Below are 6,100 nucleotides of genomic sequence, written 5' to 3' on the forward strand. Positions count from 1 at the left end.
CTATGAATTTAACTGAATATATGCAAATACATACCACCCAAACATGGGACTTTTTTTAATCCTTCTGGTGTGTCAGTTATTTTCCTAGGTTCTATCCCCACTGCAGTAACATTCTTTCTAACCTCATCGACTAAGGAAATGCATTTTTTATTACCTTCATTAGTTAAAAAAACTACGGCAAAATTTATGTTCCATATTTCTGCCACTTCTTTGTCATTAGCTATGAATTTATCTCATTAATTTTTTAATGGGCCAATCTAAATTTGTCTTGATTTTGTTATGCCTTTAGAGCACATTGTTACTTCTTATAATTTTTATAATCATTTGCTTCTGTAATTTTCTTTTGCTTTCTTTATGTTTTATTTAAATTTCTCCTCAACCATCTTTATGTTTTGCTCAAATCACTTTTGGATTTGAGTACTTCTTGCATGTCATTTTTCTTCAGATTTGATTTTGTTTTAGCTCGTTATTTTTATACACTGACCTATTGTTTATTTCTTTGGTTTTGAGTTTTAAAGGGATACATTTCCTTGAATTCTACATTATTCCACTTATGGCTCCCTTTGTCTTGTGAGATTGTCTCATAGTCTATCTTTCTTCATTCCATTTTCCTTCACCAAAATTTTGTTCTTTTCCACTCTCATAGCTCTGTCTTTCTTTGTCATCTTTTTCTCCTTTTGTTACTTCTTTCTGTTATCTTATTAAAATCCCCATGATATTTGTTCTATGTGGAGGCATTGTCTTTTACGGATCACAAGGTTCTGAAGAACCCACTGTGATGAAGAGTTAATTTTATAGCTAACACAAGAGACTGTAAATGCTGGAATCTGGAGCAAAAAAAAGGCTGCTGGAGGAACTCAGCGGGTCAGGCAGCATTTGTGGAGGGAAATGGACAGTCAACATTTCAGGTCGAGACCCTTCATCTGGACTGTTGCTTCTGATGATATTAGCAAATATAGGAAAGGATATTTGTACAATGGGATGATTTCCTCACATGGTATATAAAAAACTATGCATTCATATTACATTTCTTTAGCTGCTACTGGCGATATCTACCCATTTAAAAATGAATAGATTAATATCCAGTGGAATAAGAGAAAGATAAATGCGGTAGAAAGAATTCAGCCATTCAACATCACAACCCACTTTTAAGCTTAACAAGGTACAATTGTGCAGTGGGGAACTAAATGCTTAATTTTGTTAATAAGTCACCATCATACATTTAATTTACTATTAAAAGTTTTTAGTCCAACTTAGGCAGAATATATTTATGAGGTCATAAATGTTATCAAAGCTACGTGCATACAGTATATATTTCAAAGTTCAGTTCACGTTCTGAAATATGTACCAAATATTCAAAATTTCTATGTGAGTATTGGGAAAATTGGAGAATGCTCCTGAAAAAGAGAATGGTATACTTGCTCAGAAATCTCACTCATTATCCCATGTCGGTTGGACTCTTGCCTTATGTTGAAACTGTCTGTTCAGTACTTCCTGTTGTCATTTCACATCAAATGTATTTCCTGTGTTTTTCACTTATCTTGGTTATGTGTAAGATTACATTGCCTCACTAAGTTCACATTTTAGATCATTTTGTGGTACCCATTTCCCTTTTAAGAAGTTTCTCCGTTAATGAACTCTGCTCATTCACTTTCTCCTGATTATTATTGCCTGTGTTGTTTCTTCCACTCCCCTTTGTTGTTCTTCCTCTCGATCAAGAGATCTTCCTATTCATTGGTTTTCCATTTAGAAGAAGGGCATAGAACAGAAAAATAAATGTGTGTGATTTTATCTTACAGATGGCAATGGATGTTCAATACATGTAGCACGTGAGGCTTTTTCTGTTTTCATATCGGCAACAGCGTGACAGATTCATCATTCTTTCTGAAGCAGTGATCAAAATGGCACAGAAGAAAGTCTTCCAGAGTAACTGGAGCATGGACGAGAAAGAAATATACTAACTACTTTTGCATAGAAGCAGCAAATGGTTTAAGTAGCTTGCAAATGCATTTCAAAATGCTGTAAAGAATTATAAACAGTTTCAGATGATGTAAAGGTCAGTTAAATCAATCATGTCAAAGGACGCTTGAAAGGCAATGGCTGAGTTAAAGAGTGTCAAAAGGGAAAAGGAAGCATTGGAATTTGATTAGGAGAGATCAGCAGAAAAATTGAGTGAATGGTTTAGAATTAAAACATTGAAGAACTGCTCACATCACAGCTGTGAGTAATTTTTTAAAATTCATTTTTCAGGATGCAGATATCACTGGCAAGACTGGCATTTATTGTCCCTCTTAATTCCCTTGATCTAAGTGGCTTGCTACGCTATTTCAGAGGACATTTAAGAGTAAACTACATGGGCTGGGTCTGGAGTCACCTATGGACCATACTGTGTTAGGATGGCAGATTTCCTTCATAGTAGGACATAAGCCTATACGGAGTTTGTACTGAGCATGGATCAGGCACTATGGAGCAAATGTTGGAAAGTTCAGCATTAAATTCACGAATTGCCTTTGGGGTGTTCAAACTCTACCTCATGGTGGTTCATCCAAGACCAGAACATTAGTCAACTGTACAGAAAGTTTCAGTTTATGATCTCAGCTAATAAGTGGAAGTTCTTAAAAGACAAATGCTGCCTCAGTGTGCACTATATTGGAAAAAGAATTCAAAAGGGTAGTATTTGCAATCATAGCAATAGAATTTATAAGCAAAAAGCAGTGCCTGTAATAAGTAATTCAACATATTATTAATTCTATACTTGCCTTTCTCTCTCCCATAACAAATGATATTAACATAAGCAATTTTAAAGGTAAAGTTATTGTTTCTTTAGTGTTATACAGCACAACAGCTGCACAAGTAAAATAACATTTTCTAAGAATTTAATTTCACCTTTCAAATACAGAAATGTCTTATTTCAGTTGTAATAATTCTGACTCTGATGACAAAAGTTTCAATGTTGCTGCTTTCCAAGATGGAGAGGTAAGTAATATTCAGTGCTGTCATTGACACCAGTGCCATATTTGAACAGGTTCTGTGACCTTGTAAAACATGCGTGGAATTAGTAGGTTAAAAACTGAGAAATAATTAATGCTTACGTTCTCTTCCAAAACAAATTTTTACAAACACATGATGTTTCATCTTGATGTTTTGCTGATCCATTTCCTATATTTGCTGATCTTTCCTATATTTAATCTTCTTGCAAGCTATAAAGATTATGTTACTGTGCATCAAAGGGTATGTGTAACAGCTTCACTGTACAACTGTAGAACATTTAATTCCATTAATTGAAGCAATATCAACTTAGTACTTCACAACACAGCAGTAACAGGGTAGAATGTCATATTAATAACAGAGCATGGAATGTTTAATGTTCTTAGTTTTAATATGCATTCAGATAAATCTGGTGTGGTGCTCAAAATCACATTTTGGCAAAATTGAGAACCATGAGAAAAAATAGGGATGACTGTATTAAAAATGAACAGGCAGAATGGACTTCCTTTGATTACTTTCTTTCACCTTTAGTAATAACATTTTTCAGAATTAGATTATTTGTGGCATTTTTTAAAGAACTTGAAAAGTGAACATGGTTTTGGGTGGAAGAGCAAATTTTAAATAGTAAATCAGTAGCTCTTTTTTATATTGATACATTGGTTTAACACTGAAGACACAAGAGACTGCAGATGCTGGAATCTAGTGCAAAAAGCAAACTACTGGAGGAACTCAGTGGGTCGAGGAGCATCCATAGAGGGAAATGGAGAGAAAACATTTTGGGTCAAAACCCTACATTTAGACTGCACTGATTAATGCACTGCATTGCATTGGTTTAACACTGATGTCATCAAAAAAAGAAAATCATGTGACATGTAATGTTTGAACTTGCACCTTATTGTCTACCTGCAATGCACTTCCCTGTTGCTGTGACACTTTACTCTGTATTCTGTTATTGTTTTTACCCTGTCCTACCTCAATGCCCTGTGTAATGAATTGATCTGTATGATTGGAATGCAAGACAAGTTTTTCACTGTACCTCGTTACAAGTGACAATAATAAACCAATACCAATTCACCATCACACATTTTATGTTAACAAGTTAAATCGTCTTCCCTACATTTTTTTAGTTGTTGTTCACTCTCTAGATTAACTTTTGAATAAGAAAAGGTAAAATGCTGAAAATTACATTAATGGAAAGCCTTTCAGCTCTGCAACTTGGCCTGACCCATATGATATGTGGTCAACAGTATTCTGAATAATTTTTTGTCAAAAGTTGAGGCACCTTTCTAGCTTCCAGGGATGACAATCAAGTGACCAAGAACAAAGTGGTGCATTAATTAAGGTAACAGTCTCGTAACCAATCCAAAATCTGTGAGGACAAACAATTGACAATTTTAAGGGCATTTGTAAGATTTTTTTTACTGGCAAAAATATCAATATTGTTCTTTGATTTTATAATATTTGCTTCCCTCATTTTTAAAGTTTTACACCAAGTTAAGGCAGCTCATTAGGTAAGTGATGTCAATCTGACCTTAAAGCAGAAAATGCTGGAAATATTTCAGCGGGTTGGCTAGCTTTGGTAGAGGGAGAAACCCTTTTTTCAGAACTGGAAAAGTAACATGCTTGTTTGGGTCCAAGACCCAAAATATCATCTCTGTTTCTCTCCCCACAGATGTCTGACCTGTTGAAATATTCTCGGCATGTTTGGTTTTTGTTTCAGATTTACAGCATCTGCATTTTTTTTGCTCTCATTATGAACACCGCAATGGTAACCTGTTTGTTGGAACAGTGAATGTTTGGCTGTGAAATGCAGTGGAGAATTAGAAGAAACAAGTGACAGGTTTGCACAGTTCTGCTGCTATGACCCATGTGGGTGTCCAGGCAGGGAAGCTTCCCAAACTGGATTCCTGAGAAGATGGTAAAGTTGTGGAAGTCTACAGTAATTTCTCATTCTTAGATCCTTAGAACATAGAACATAGAACAGTACAGCACAGAACCTTGTATTCTAACACTTTCATTAAGAGCCAGTCAAATTAGTTACTGTTCAAAATTACTTTCTTCTATTTGGTATCAAGGCAAAAGAGACTTATAATCATAAAATAACTCTCCCATTTCACTCAAAAGTAATTTAAAAATAACATAAGAAATCGTATTTGTTGCCTCAGCCTCAATGCAACCAAGCTGCTATTCACAAAAATACTGGGTGATGTATCAGAACTTTGAGAATAGATAATTGTAGAGGATGATATAGGTCTTTTCATAATAAGCCTTGGCTTAGATGTATATATCAATTCCTATTTTGTAATCAGATGACCAACATAAGTTACACCTTGGAATGACCTAACTATTATGAACAAAGGAAAAGTCCAGCACAACTGAAAACAACCAGAAATTCCATTTAAAAAATCTCCAACTTTCCAAACATCTGGTATGTAAGTCAAATGTGATCTAATTTAGAAACAACATACAATATAGTAAGCATTTACAGAAATACCACCCTGCATTGTATCTGTTGCAATAATACAGAGGAAGAACCATCATCAAAGAAAAGGACGATCCACCTTTAATATGATTATAGTTGATCTAATCTGAGGCTTAGCTCCACTTTCTTGCCTGTTTCCCTCTACAAAAGCCTCCCAAGTGCAAAAAGCTGCCTATTTCCACCTTTAATATATCCAATGCCTCCAAGATCTCTGAGGTTGAAAATTCACAATCTTCTGGAGGGAAGAAGTTCCTCCATATCCTTGTTTCAAATGGGGGTCCCAATATTGTGGAACTACACCCCAAAATCTAGATTTCCCCAGGAGGAGAAACACCTTCTCAGTTGTCTGCCTTGTCAACTACCCTCAGAATCTTATATGTTTCTATAAGATTACCCCTAATTCTTCTAAATTTCATAGAGCATAGACCCAATTTGGTAAGCTTTCTTCATATGACAACCACTTCATCCATGGAATTAACTTAGTGAACCTTCTCTAAACTTCCTCCAAAGCAAATGCATCCCTTCTTAAATAAGGAGGTCTAAGCTGGAACATTACCCCAGGCATTGCTGCCTAATGCCTTATGTAATTGTAGCAAGACTCCCTTCTTCTAACTTTAATTTCTCTTTAAG

Source organism: Pristis pectinata, chromosome 10, assembly GCF_009764475.1.
Source record: "Pristis pectinata isolate sPriPec2 chromosome 10, sPriPec2.1.pri, whole genome shotgun sequence".
Classification (NCBI taxonomy): Eukaryota; Metazoa; Chordata; class Chondrichthyes; order Rhinopristiformes; family Pristidae; genus Pristis; species Pristis pectinata.